The sequence below is a fragment of the Nerophis ophidion genome, linkage group LG01, assembly GCF_033978795.1.
Source record: "Nerophis ophidion isolate RoL-2023_Sa linkage group LG01, RoL_Noph_v1.0, whole genome shotgun sequence".
NCBI lineage: Eukaryota > Metazoa > Chordata > Actinopteri > Syngnathiformes > Syngnathidae > Nerophis > Nerophis ophidion.
Genome location: NC_084611.1, coordinates 36,495,886 through 36,511,234, shown reverse-complemented (window position 1 = coordinate 36,511,234; position 15,349 = coordinate 36,495,886). Strand labels below are relative to the sequence as shown.

The 15,349-nt window shown below is 40.4% G+C and overlaps 1 protein-coding gene across 2 annotated transcripts in view; it reads right to left on the bottom strand.

The window, feature by feature from the left end:
* The window catches only part of bmpr1ba (bone morphogenetic protein receptor, type IBa), a 147,270-nt gene that overhangs the window by 113,523 nt on the left and 18,398 nt on the right, over positions 1–15,349 (bottom strand). For both annotated transcript variants that reach the window (XM_061902004.1, XM_061902015.1), the window contains exon 2: positions 14,081–14,139. The gene's annotated coding sequence lies outside the window, so the exon portion shown is untranslated. The remainder of the gene's footprint in view (positions 1–14,080; positions 14,140–15,349) is intronic.

Genomic DNA, 15,349 nt, shown 5'->3' with positions numbered 1-15,349 from the left:
AAACGATCTTAAATTTTTGTTTAGTACGGTAGCATCGCTAACCCAACAAGGGACCCCTTCCAGTAGCTCAACCCACTCAGCTGATGACTTTATGCAATTCTTTAGTAAGAAAATTGAAGTCATTAGAAAGGAGATTAAAGACAATGCGTCCCAGCTACAACGGGTTTCTATTAACACTGATACGATGGTATATACGGCGGATACTGCCCTCCAAAATAGTTTCTCTCGTTTTGAGGAAATAACATTAGAGGAATTGTTACAACGTGTAAATGGAATAAAACAGACAACATGCTTACTTGACCCTCTTCCTGGGAAACTGATCAAGGAGCTCTTTGTATTATTAGGTCCATCAGTGCTAAATATTATAAACTTATCACTCTCCTCGGGCACTGTTCCCCTAGCATTCAAAAAAGTGGCTATTCATCCTCTTCTTAAAAGACCTAACCTCGATCCTGACCCCATGGTAAACTACCGACCGGTGTCTCACCTTCCCTTTATTTCAAAAATCCTTGAAAAAATTGTTGCGGAGCAGTTAAATGAACACTTAGCGTCTAACAATCTATGTGAAACCTTTCAATCCGGTTTCAGGGCAAATCACTCCACGGAGACAGCCCTCGCAAAAATGACTAATGATCTATTGCTAACGATGGATTCTGATGCGTCATCTATGTTGCTGCTCCTCGATCTTAGCGCTGCTTTCGATACCGTCGATCATAATATTTTATTAGAACGTATCAAAACACGAATTGGTATGTCAGACTTAGCCCTGTCTTGGTTTAACTCTTATCTTACTGATAGGATGCAGTGTGTCTCCCATAACAATGTGACCTCGGACTACGTTAAGGTAATGTGTGGAGTTCCCCAGGGTTCGGTCCTTGGCCCTGCACTCTTCAGCATTTACATGCTGCCGCTAGGTGACATCATACGCAAATACGGTGTTAGCTTTCACTGTTATGCTGATGACACCCAACTCTACATGCCCCTAAAGCTGACCAACACGCCGGATTGTAGTCAGCTGGAGGCGTGTCTTAATGAAATTAAACAATGGATGTCCGCTAACTTTTTGCAACTCAACGCCCAAAAAACGGAAATGCTGATTATCGGTCCTGCTAGACACCGAACTCTATTTAATAATACAACTCTAACATTTGACAACAAAACAATTAAACAAGGCGACACGGTAAAGAATCTGGGTATTATCTTCGACCCAACTCTCTCCTTTGAGGCACACATTAAAAGCGTTACTAAAACGGCCTTCTTTCATCTCCGTAATATCGCTAAAATTCGCTCCATTCTGTCCACTAAAGACGCTGAGATCATTATCCATGCGTTTGTTACGTCTCGCCTCGACTACTGTAACGTATTATTTTCGGGTCTCCCCATGTCTAGCATTAAAAGATTACAGTTGGTACAAAATGCGGCTGCTAGACTTTTGACAAGAACAAGAAAGTTTGATCACATTACGCCTGTACTGGCTCACCTGCACTGGCTTCCTGTGCACTTAAGATGTGACCTTAAGGTTTTACTACTTACATATAAAATACTACACGGTCTAGCTCCATCCTATCTTGCCGATTGTATTGTAACATATGTCCCGGCAAGAAATCTGCGTTCAAAGGACTCCGGCTTGTTAGTGATTCCCAAAGCCCAAAAAAAGTCTGCGGGCTATAGAGCGTTTTCCGTTCGGGCTCCAGTACTCTGGAATGCCCTCCCGGTAACAGTTCGAGATGCCACCTCAGTAGAAGCATTTAAGTCTCACCTTAAAACTCATTTGTATACTCTAGCCTTTAAATAGACTCCCTTTTTAGACCAGTTGATCTGCCGTTTCTTTTCTTTTTCTTCTATGTCCCACTCTCCCTTGTGGAGGGGGTCCGGTCCGATCCGGTGGCCATGTACTGCTTGCCTGTGTATCGGCTGGGGACATCTCTGCGCTGCGGATCCGCCTATGCTTGGGATGGTTTCCTGCTGGCTCCGCTGTGAACGGGTTTCTCGCTGCTGTGTTGGATCCGCTTTGGACTGGACTCTCGCGACTGTGTTGGATCCATTGTGGATTGAACTTTCACAGTATCATGTTAGACCCGCTCGACATCCATTGCTTTCCTCCTCTCTAAGGTTCTTATAGTCATTATTGTCACCGACGTCCCACTGGGTCATTATTGTCACCGATGTCCCACTGGGTGTGAGTTTTCCTTGCCCTTATGTGGGCCTACCGAGGATGTCGTGGTGGTTTGTGCAGGCCTTTGAGACACTAGTGATTTAGGGCTATATAAGTAAACATTGATTGATTGATTGATCTACGGCTTTCCACACACGCAGAAGTGAATGCAAGCATACTTGCTCAAAAGCCATACAGGTCACACTGAGGGTGGCCGTATTAACAACTTTAACACTTTTACAAAGATGCGCCACACTGTGAACCCACACCAAACAAGAATGACGAACACATTTCGGGAGAACATCAGCACCGTAACACAACATAAACACAACAGAACAAATATCAAAAAACCCTTGCAGCAGTAACTCTTATAAAACCCCCGTCCCCCCAACCCCGCCCACCTCAACCTCCTCATGCTCTCTCAGGGAGAGCATGTCCCAATTTCCAAGGTGCTGTTTTGAGGCATGTTAAAAATATTGATGCACTTTGTGACTTCAATAATAAATATGGCAGTGCCATGTTGGCATTTTTTTCCATAACTTGAGTTGATTTATTTTGTAAAACCTTGTTACATTGTTTAATGCATCCAGCAGGGCATTACAACAAAATTAGGCATAATAAAATGTGTTAATTCCACGACTGTATATATCGTATCGCTTGATATCGTAATTGGGTAATTAAGAGTTGGACAATATCGGAATATTGGATATTGGCAAAAAAGCCATTATCGGACTTCTCTAATTCTTGCATTTGGTTGCTTTGTGCAGCCAATGAATACTGTGTATTTATTGATAAGCAGCTTTTTAACGTATTCATTGCGTCTTTGTATTTGTTATTTTGTTTTGCGATAGTAACACGAGCACATGTTGGTTGCACACACGGCGCCCCCCGCCCCCGCTGCCCGACCCCCTGGCTTAAGAGAAATTACTGCCACCTGAAGCGGAACCCTGTCCATCATGAAGAAGGCCCCCCTAATGCCCCACAGGTGTCCTTTAACATGTGCAAAAGGTCCATCCAAGCCTCCTACCCCCTCTGCCCCCGGGCTCTCCATGTGGTCATTCATCTGCTTGTGGTGGAGGACATCAAAACAAAACACCTCCCCGGGGTTTGGGGGCGGTGGGGGGGTGGCAAAACTTCACAGCTCAGTGTGCACGTGAATTGTTGAAGGGAAGGGAATACAAAGCTGGCCGCATTGAAACCTTTTGGACAACATTCTCCTGTTGATGCAGGCAACATCCGTAGTGAGTGAGGGGTGAATCTTCACTGAAAAAATAGATGATGGCTTCAGGTCATAAGCACTTCCACTTCCTGTCCAGGCACTTTTGCGGACATAAGTGAAAATCTTTTGAATGAGAGATAACATTCAGTTTGGAGCGATCGCGACAAAAATGCCTTATTTGAGTTCAGTTAAAGGCCTACTGAAAAAGAGATTTTCTTATTTAAACGGGAATATCAGGTCCATTCTATGTGTCATACTTGATAATTTCGTGATATTGCCATATTTTTGCTGAAAGGATTTGGTAGAGAACATCGACGATTTTCGGTTGCTAATAAAAAAGCCTTGCCTGTACCGGAAGTAGCAGACGATGTGCGCGTGACATACGGGTTGTAGAGCTCCTCACATCCTCACATTATTTACAATCATGGCCACCAGCAGCTAGTGTGATTCGGACCGAGAAAGCGAGAATTTCCCTATTAATTTGAGCGAGGATGAAATATTTGTGGATGAGGATAGTGAGAGTGAAGGACTAGAAGGAAAAAAAAAAGACGAGGGCAGTGGGAGCGATTCAGATGTAATTAGACACATTTACTAGGATAATTCTGGAAAATCCCTTTTCTGCTTATTGTGTTACTAGTGTTTTAGTGGGATTATATAGTCATACTTGGAAGTCGGAGGGGTGTGGTGACCGCTAGTGTCTCTGAGGGAAGCCACGGAGGAGCAAAGAAAGTCGCAACTGCCTCTTTGACAGCTGCAGGAGGAACGACACAAGCCCCGCTCATGTTTACGGAAATAGCCGACTTATTACCACAATTTTCTCACCGAAACCGGCCGGTTGACATGTGGTAGAGAACCATGTTCGCTTGACCGCTCTGTTCCATATTAAAACTTCACAACAAACAAAGAAACACCAGCTGTGTTTGTGTTGCTACAGCCAGCTGCAATAAATGATAAATGGGTTGTACTTGTATAGCGCTTTTCTACCTTCAAGGTACTCAAAGCGCTTTGACATTACTTCCACATTTACCCATTCACACACACATTCACACACTGATGGAGGGAGCTGCCATGCAAGGCGCCAACCAGCACCCATCAGGAGCAAGGGTGAAGTGTCTTGCTCAGGACACAACGGACGTGACGACGTTGGTACTAGGTGGGATTTGAACCAGGGACCCTCGGGTTGCGCACGGCCAAAGGTACTCAAAGCGCTTTGACATTACTTCCACATTTACCCATTCACACACACATTCACACACTGATGGAGGGAGCTGCCATGCAAGGCGCCAACCAGCACCCATCAGGAGCAAGGGTGAAGTGTCTTGCTCAGGACACAACGGACGTGACGACGTTGGTACAAGGTGGGATTTGAACCAGGGACCCTCGGGTTGCGCACGGCCACTCCCCCACTGCGCCACACCGCTTTCCACCCACATCTTTCTTCTTTGTAGTCTCCATTATTAATTGAACAAATTGCAAAAGATTCAGCGACACAGTTGTCCAGAATACTGTGTAATTATGCGATAAAAACAGACTACTTTTAGCCGTCATCGGTGCTGGAAGAACATATCCGCTACCACCGGTGACGTCACGTCATCATACCGCGACATTTTCAACAGGACACTTCGCGGGACATTTAAAATTGCAATTTAGTAAACTAAAAAGGCCGTATTGGCATGTGTTGCAATGTTAATATTTCATCATTGATATATAAACTATCAGACTGCGTGGTTGGTAGTAGTGGGTTTCAGGAGGCCTTTAAAACTCAATATTACCGTATTCTTATTTGCTTTCTGCCCCAATGACAACCCGTCTAAGCAGCAGACCAGTCCGCTAATCTTAAACATATTTTCCAGTAATTAACTATCCATCCAGCCATTCAATTTTCGTAACACAACCCAGATAGACAGACAACATTCACACTCACATTCTTTTTTTTTTTTTTACTTTTCTCCAAAATGGTTCCATCTCCATCAATGACAGCAGCACACCATATTTAGATGTTTCTGATAGGTAGACGCTCAAAATGCTGTAGGGACGGCGTGGCGTAGTGGGAGAGTGGCCGTGCGCAACCCGAGGGGCCCTGGTTCAAATCCCACCTAGTACCAACCTCGTCACGTCCGTTGTGTCCTGAGCAAGACACTTCACCCTTGCTCCTGATGGGTGCTGGTTGGCGCCTTGCATGGCAGCTCCCTCCATCAGTGTGTGAATGTGTGTGTGAATGGGTAAATGTGGAAGTAGTGTCAAAGCGCTTTGAGTACCTTGAAGGTAAAAAAGCGCTATACAAGTACAACCCATTTATTTATTTTATTTAGTTTATTTGTCTTAATAATTGGAAAGAAGCAGTTACAGTAATTGTAAAATAAAATAAAAATCATGTATAACATATATATATATATGTATATATATATATATATATATATATATATATATATATATATAAACTTGGGTAATGATTTTAAGTGCATGAGAACGTGTAAAGAAAAACAGCTCTCTTGAACTACATGGTCATTTATGAACAAGTAAATTGCAAAACAGCAATAAGACATTTTTTGTTTTTGTTCATATAAATTGTTAATTATATGTTATATGTATTACAGTGCAACCGAGTCCTGGGACCAAGTAGCCATGATAAGGACAAAACTGCTCAGCCAGCATTAATTGCACTGATAAGTTCACTGCACAGCAACTATATGACACATATGTTTCACGCTAATAGCTGAGTAGCGCAACAATAGAAAAAACTGTCGAGTCCATTGAAACTTCATCCTGAAGTTGCCTAAAGCCACAGATATGAATGCCAAAGTGCAGTACTACTGTCAATCGCTCTTATTGTTTCCTAAACTGTGGTTGGTAAACCAATGGAAGATTGCTGGAAGTAGTAGTCATCATTTTAAATAATTATATATATATATATATATATATATATATATATATATATATATATATATATATATATATATATATATATATATATATATATATATATATATATATATATATATATGTATATATACATACATATATATATATATACATATATATATATATATATATATATATATATATATATACATACTTAGATACATACATATACATATATACTTGTATTTACATATACATACATACATATGTATATACATACACTATATATATATATACACATACAAATATATATCCATATATACACATATGTATATATACATATGTATGTATACATATATGTACACATATGTATATTTACATATATATATATATACACACACACACACACACACACACACACACATATATATACATATATATATATATATATGTATACACAATAGAGTATTAGCTTTGACTGTTATGCTGATGACACCCAACTCTACATGCCCCTAAAGCTGACCAACACAGTCAGTTGGAAGCGTGTCTTAATGAAATTAAACAATGGATGTCCGCTAATTTTTTGCAACTTAACGCCAAAAAAACGGAAATGCTGATTATCGGTCCTGCTAGACACCGACCTCTATTTAATAACACAACTTTAACATTTGACAACCAAATAATAAAACAAGGTGACTAGGTAAAAAATCTGGGTATTATCTTCGACCCAACTCTCTCCTTTGAGTCACATATTAAAAGCGTTACTAAAACGGCCTTCTTTCATCTACGTAACATCGCTAAAATTCGCTCCATTTTGTCCACTAAAGACGCCGAGATCATTATCCATGCGTTTGTTACGTCTCGTCTCGATTACTGTAACGTATTATTTTCGGGTCTCCCCATGTCTAGCATTAAAAGATTACAGTTGGTACAAAATGCGACAGCTAGACTTTTGACAAGAACAAGAAAGTTTGATCACATTACGCCTGTACTGGCTCACCTGCACTGGCTCCCTGTGCACTTAAGATGTGACTTTAAGGTTTTACTACTTACGTATTAAATACTACACGGTCTAGCTCCATCCTATCTTGCCGATTGTATTGTACCATATGTCCCGGCAAGAAATCTGCGTTCAAAAGACTCCGGCTTATTAGTGATTCTTAAAGCCCAAAAAAAGTCTTCGGGCTATAGAGCGTTTTCCGTTCAGGCTCCAGTACTCTGCCAACAGTTCGAGATGCTACCTCAGTAGAAGCATTTAAGTTTCACCTTAAAACTCATCTGTATACTCTAGCCTTTAAATAGACCTCCTTTTTAGACCAGTTGATCTGCCGCTTCTTTTCTTTTTCTCCTATGTCCCCCCTCCCTTGTGGAAGGGGTCCGGTCCGATGACCATGGATGAAGTACTGGCTGTCCAGAGTCGAGACCCAGGATGGACCGCTCGTCGGGACCCAGGAAGGACCGCTCGCCTGTGTATCGGTTGGGGACATCTCTACGCTGCTGATCCGCCTCCGCTTGGGATGGTTTCCTGTGGACGGGACTCTCGCTGCTGTCTTGGATCCGCTTTGAACTGAACTCTCGCGGCTGTGTTGGAGCCACTATGGATTGAACTTTCACAGTATCATGTTAGACCCGCTCGACATCCATTGCTTTCGGTCCCCTGGGGGAATGGGGGGGGGGGGGGGGGGGGGGGGGGTTGCCCACTTCTGAGGTCCTCTCCAAGGTTTCTCTTAGCCAGCATTGTCACTGGCGTCCCACTGGATGTGAATTCTCCCTGCCCACTGGGTGTGAGTTTTCCTTGCCCTTTTGTGGGTTCTTCTGAGGATGTCGTAGTCGTAATTGTTTGTACAGTCCTTTGAGACATTTGTGATTTAGGGCTATATAAATAAACATTGATTGATTGATTGATTGATACATATGTATTAGGGCTGCAAATCTTTGGGTGTCCCACGATTCGATTCAATATCGATTATCGGTTCAAAAACGATATTTTTCCGATTCAAAACGATTCGGTATTCATTCTATACATAGGATTTCAGCAGGATCTACCCCACTCTGCTGACATGCTAGCAGAGTAGTAGATGAAAAAAAAAGCTTTTATCATTTTAAAGGACAATGTTTTATCAACTGATTGCAATAATGTAAATTTGTTTTAACTATTAAACAAACCAAAAATATGACTTATTTTATTTTTGTGAAAACATTGGACACAGTGTATTGTCAAGCTTATGAGATGCGATGAAAGTGTAAGCCACTCTGACACTATTGTTTATATTTTTTATTTTTTACAAATGTCTAATGATGATGTAAATGAGGGATTTTAATCACTGCAATGCTGAAATTATAACTAATATTGATACTGTTGTTAATAATATTCATTTTTGTTTCACTACGTTTGGTTTGTTCTGCGTGTCTATTCAATTGCTCTGTTTATTGCAGTTTTGAGTGTTGCTGGGTCAGGTTTGGTTTTGAAGTTGGATTGCATTGTTATGGTATTGCTGTGTAGAGGTTTGTTGGAATGATTGAAAAAAATAAAAAAAAATAAAAAATTTGAATCGAACAACCTATTCGATTCGATTCGTATTCGAATCGATTTACACATCAGTGACGTGCGGTGAGGTTCATGGCTGGTGAGGCACTGACTTCATCACAGTCAGTTTTATAAACATATGAACCCTATAAAGTATCTTATTTACCATTTGATTGGCAGCAGTTAACGGGTTATGTTTAAAAGCTCATACCAGCAATCTTCCCTGCTTGGCACTCAGCATCAAGGGTTGGAATTGGGGGTTAAATCACCACAAATGATTCCCGGCCGCTGCTGCTCACTGCCCAGGACTGCAGGACCTTCGTATTGTGAGGCAGACGCACTAACCCCTCTTCCACCGTGAAGCCCATATATATATATATATATATATATATATATATATATATATATATATATATATATATATATATATATATATATATATATATATATATATATATATATATATATATATATATATATATGTATATATACATAGGCACCAGAGCCCCCCGTGACCCCGAAAGGGAATAAGCGGTAGAAAATGGATGGATGGATATATATATATATATATATATATATATATATATATATATATATATATATATATATATATATATATATATATATATAAGTATTTGGCCACCTTCTTTGGCCATATATATATATATGGCCAAAGAAGGTGGCAAAATACTTTTGGCAATATAGTATATATACACACATGTATATATATATGTGTGTGTATATATATATATATATATATATATATATATATATATATATATATATATATATATATATATATATATATTCACATATGAACTTGAAGTGCCATCCCATTCCACAGGGTTCAATGCGATGCCAGCCCACCTTTTACAGCAATTACAGCTTCAACTCTACTGCGAAGGCTGTCCACGAGGTTACGGAGTGGGTTTATAGGAATTTTCGAACATTGATGTTGGTTGAGAAGGCCTGGCTCTCAGACTCCATTTTAATTTATTTAGTTTATTTTTGGTTTAAGCATTAGATACCTTTTTACCTGCACCCCGCTGTCGTCCGCACATTGTGATCACGATAAACCATGTTACCGATATCTACAAACCAATTATCTACCTGCAGGTAGCTAATATACTGCCACCTACTGATATGGAAGCGTATCACACGGTTTAACTGCCGAGCCTTTGACAGCATAGACAATAATTACTGGTTTGCAAAAAATATTTTTAACCAAATTAGGTGAAATTACATAATTTCCCACGGCACAACAAACGATATCTCACTTTACACCAGTGTGCCGCGGCACAGTGGTTGTAAAACACTGGTATAGAGAGTAAGTCTAGAATAAAACACGAGCATATCGCTGTGTCTCTCTGTATAAAATTGTTCTCTTTGATGTCAATGCCAAGTGACCTCGCCAGTGGTCGGAGGAATTGAAGCGCCGTCCAAACAAACGTCAACACTCCTAACACTCTCAAGGTCGCCTTGTGTGTGTCTGTGTGTGAGTTTGTCTGTGGGTGTGTCAATCCAAGCTATCCTTTTGAGGGTTTACTTCTTCACGTTTAAAGATAATTGATGTCATTGAGTGACGCTTCCTTGTTAAAAAGCATACTCATCCCTCCATCCTCCCTGTTTTCCACATGCTCCAAAAGGATTGGAAATATATACCTTATTGAAATGGAACAAGTGATTGCATTTTGGGGGTGATGCGGATCATTTCTACTACATTTATGTTTACAAAGCTGCACTTTTCAGTGTGTGTGCTTTGAGTTGTGATTTTCATTCAAGTGTAAAAATTTGCTAACAAAGTATATTTTATTGTTATTACTCGTTTGTTTTATTTACCTTGGAGATTTAAATGTTTACGTTCAAATGTTAAAATATACGAGAAGTACAAGTATATTGAATTTGAAGCGATATACATGCATTATTATTAGAGATGTCCGATAATATGGAACTGCCGATATTATCGGGGATAAATGCTTTAAAATTTAATATTGGGAATTATCGGTATCGGTTTCAAAAAGTAAAATGTATGAATTTTTAAAAAGGCCGCTGTACAGAGTGGTACACGGCGTACAGAGCGCCAATAAACCTTGAAGGCACTGCCTTTGCGTGCCGGCCCAAACGCATAATATCTACAGCTTTTCACACATGCAAGTGAATGCAATCCATACTTGGTCAACAGCCCTACAGGTCACACTGAGGGTGGCCGCATACACAACTTTACCACGGTTACAATTATGCGCCACACTGTGAACCCACACCAAACAAGAATGACAAACACCATTTCGGGACAACATCCGCACCGTAACACAACATAAACACAACAGAACAAATACCAAGAATCCCTTGCAGCACTAACTCTTCCGGGACTATACAATATACACCCACCTGGTACATCAACCCAGCCCACCTCAACCTCTTCATGCTCTCTCATGGAGAACATGTCCCAATTTCCAAGCTGCTGTTTTGGGGCATGTTAAAAAAATAATGCACTTTGTGACTTCAATAATAAATATGGCAGTGCCATGTTGGCCTTTTTTTTCCATAACTTGAGTTGATTTATTTCGGAAAACCTTGTTACATTGTTTAATGCATCCAGCGGGGCATCACAACTAAGTTAGGCATAATAAAGTGTTAATTACACGACTGTATATATCGGTATCGGTTGATATCGGAATCGGTAATTAAGAGTTGGACAATATCGGAATATCGGATATTGGAAAAAAAATCCATTATCATACATCTCTAATTATCATTATATATTATCATTACATCAGTGGTTAATTTGGTCTCAAAAACTAATGGCAATAATATCGTTTATCTGCAATAATTTGTAGATCCTCGAGCAAAGTTTGTAATTGGCCAAGGCCTAACTTTTGGACATACTACTGGAAATTGTGCTTATTATTTCACGTTTGATTCCCTCCCACCTGCTCACTGTTTAAAAAAAAAAAATACTATGAAACACAAACTTGGGCAACAACGAAATTGTATCAGCTGCTGAATTCCGACATGAAAAGGAGACAACATTGCAACTTCGACATTACGACTTGTTCAGAGAAAATGTAGGGCAAAGTGTCATTTTCATCCATTCTTGCCAACGCGCGGCATGCAGTGACGCAAATGCTGGGCCTTGGCTTAGACCGATTTTATTTTTTCTCACCCCCACCCCCATTGTTTACCTGTATCTCACCTTTTTTGTAAAGGGCGCCGGAAGTTGGCAGACCCAACAGCGATTCTGTTCTGTCTCTTTGTAATGTTTGTCTGATCTTGAATGGGATTGTGTTGAAAACTTAAATTTCCCCTCGGCGATTAATAAAGTATTTCTGATTTTGATTCTGATTCTGATTCAGTTTCGTTCTGCATAGCCATCCCTAAGCTTCAAAATGCCTTTTTTTAGGGGCACTCACTTTTTTGTTTTGTTTTTGTTTCAAGCATTAGATACCTTTTTACCTGAACACTGCTTCCCACTGTCGTCTGCGTATTGTTATCATGACAAAACTACGTTCCGACATCTACAAAGCAATTAGCTACCTGCTGCCACCTACTGATATGGAAGAGTATAACATACCGAGCTCTAGACAGCACCGACACTCAACAATGGCACATTATTTGCGGATTATAATTACTGGCTTGCAAAAAATACCGTGGTTCCTTGAATTGCCGTCAGGGCGCAAATTAATTTAAAACCTCTTCTCACGCCGGCGTTTACCAAAGGCATGAGGTAAAGGCAAGCATGCGCTAATTATTTTAAAACCTCTTCTCACTCTGGCGCTTACCAAAGGCATGCGGTAAATTTAGGCCTGCTCTTATAAATTTGAGTGTGATGTAAGGATACCATCATGAAAAGCACATTTAATTAAAAAAACAAACGTTATTATGGTCTTACCTTTACTTATAAATGAAGTCCATGCACAGCTCCTTCTGATCAAAAGCATCGATAACTTGTTTATAGAAGTCTTCCTTATCTTTATTCAGTTTTAAAAGTCTCTCTGTCTCGAAGGAGATCTTCCGTTATTACCTCCTGCTTCGATTGAAAGTCCAGTTTAGAAAACTGTTATATTTTAGATATGTAATCCTCCATGTAAAAAGTGCAAGCGAGAGGAAAAAATAAACGATCGCTGCTCACTCTTGCTGCTTGTTGTCACTTCTTCTACAGCCGAGTAGTGGCAAGAAGGATCACGAGCGCCCTCTACCCCCAGGAGGTGGGAGTTATTTAATGACTCATATTTGACACACGCAGCTACGGTATATTAATAAAATATAGCTGCTTACTGTTCTTTTTAGCATATTCATTAGCTTGGACCTTTAATCCTACTGAATAGCTCTTAATCTTCTTCCCTTTATACGATTTTAAATTATTGAAATCAGCCTCCTCCATTTTGAAAAGGATGACAGGTGAAGTGTCACTTGTGATGTGACGAATTTGACCAGGCGGAAATTCGAGGCATATGCTAATTATTTTGCGAAACGAGTTTGACCCAGCGGAAATTCTAGACATGCGCTAATAAAAATAATATTTTGCGAAACGAGTTTGACCCGGCGATAATCCTGAGCCGACGCTAATGCTAAGCATGCGCTAATTATTTTGCAAAGCGAGTTTGACCCGGCAGTAATATTAGGCAGGCGCATACTATATACCCGGCGGCAATTCAAGGAAATACGGTATCTGAAATGACATAATCTCACACGGCACACCAGACTTACAATAGTGTGCCGCAACACAGTGGTTGAAAAACACTGATCTAGACAACAAATACTTCATCATAGCTCCATTTTTAGATTATTCACTGTTTTGGTAGATTAAAGCCTTTCAGAGTGTTTTTCTAGTTTTTAAATGTTTGGCATTATACAGGCAGTTTCTCAAGAACTATATAACTGCCTCTTCAAGATTACAGTACATAAAGATGTACACATGTTGATCACGATATTCAAAGTCATCTCCATGTAGTAAGTCGCCATCGAACCTTTACTTGTTGTTGGTGCGTCATTGCTGGTAAACAAAGGTGTCCCGTTGCAGTAGTTTATTTAGGATTCAGTAGCAGCCCAAACGAGGATTACATCAAAGCCCGTTGCTGCCTTTTTTAGACCGCTAAGTACTTTCTGCTGCTGTTGACGGGCTGCTGAGAGCCTGAAGTCAACAGACAGCTGTGTAAAAGAAAGAGAGGGATGGCACAATGACAGGAAGACAGAGATACTGAGATAGAGAGACAGGTCAATGATGACAAACCACAAGCACAGTGTTGTGCGTTCGTGGACAGGTTTTAAAATGGCGCCCTCTGGAGGCCAATCAAAATATTGTGAGAATTATGCTTACCATTATTTGAAGGGTGGCTCCATAAGCATCAGATGGAGATGGTCGCATACCACTGTACTCTGTAGACACACAAACATACAAAGTCACGTGTTGCAGCTGGGATAGGCTACAGCTCCCTGCAACCCCGAAAGGGACAAGCGGTAAGAAATGGATGGATGGATATAACAAAACAAAAAGGACAGCACATTTAGTGTAATGTTTTGTGCAGTAGGGAGTGATTATGTGTACCGAGTAAATTGACCAAATGGTTGGTTCCAACCCCTATGCTTGGAATATTTTCTACGAAACTTGGGAAAAAAATCAGCTATCAATCAAACGTGTATCGGATTATATCTACACATATTTCAAAAATGCCTGCTATAAACCTCAGATACATGCAGTCCAATCCCCGACTGCGCTCCAGTAATTCTATTCAACATTGGCCAAATGCAGCGTGCAGTTCCAATGCGATCAAACAATAGCTTGTGTTATGGGCACGTACTGGGAGCGATTTCAGCCCTGTGATTTCCGTTTGAAGACAAAAAGCAAGCAGCTAAGAGCAAAATATTCGGGAAGGTCTTAAAAACATACGGCACATAATTACACTTTAAAGTAAGGAAGAGGAAGTACTGGGTTTTCTGGACTATAGTCACAGGTGGAAAAAATCCTCAGTGCCGAACTCTGTAGAATTTGCACCTGGCTCGCTGACAACAAGCTATCCATACAATTAGGTAAAATGGAATCCATCCTTTTTGGGTCCCAAATCAACCTTAAGAAAGTCAGCAACTTCACTGTTAAAGTGGGTGACAATGCTATCACCAGGAAAGATGAGGTCACCTACCTAGGTTCCATTCTAGAGGCTAATTATTCCTGTGATAAAATGGCAACAAAGGTAATCAAAAAGGTCAACCAACAAACAATATTTCTCTACAGAATCTCCTCTCTGGTCAACAAAAGCACCATGGAGCTTCTAGCGGTATCCCAGTACCTCCAAACCCCTCAAATCTAGACTCCAAAGATCCCAGAACAAGATAGTCAGGTTACTTCTAGACCTCCACCCCAGATCACGCCTCACTCCTACCCACTTCTCCAAAGTGGGCTGGCTCAGGGTGGAGGACAGAGTAAAACAACTTGCACTGAGCCTAGTCTATAAAATTTGCTACACCTCCCCGATACCGGAGTACATGTCAAACTACTTCCATAACGTAAATGACCGCCACAACCACAACACCAGGGGGAGCTCCACAAACCACGTTAAACCCAGATTCTGATCTAAAAAAGGTCTTAACT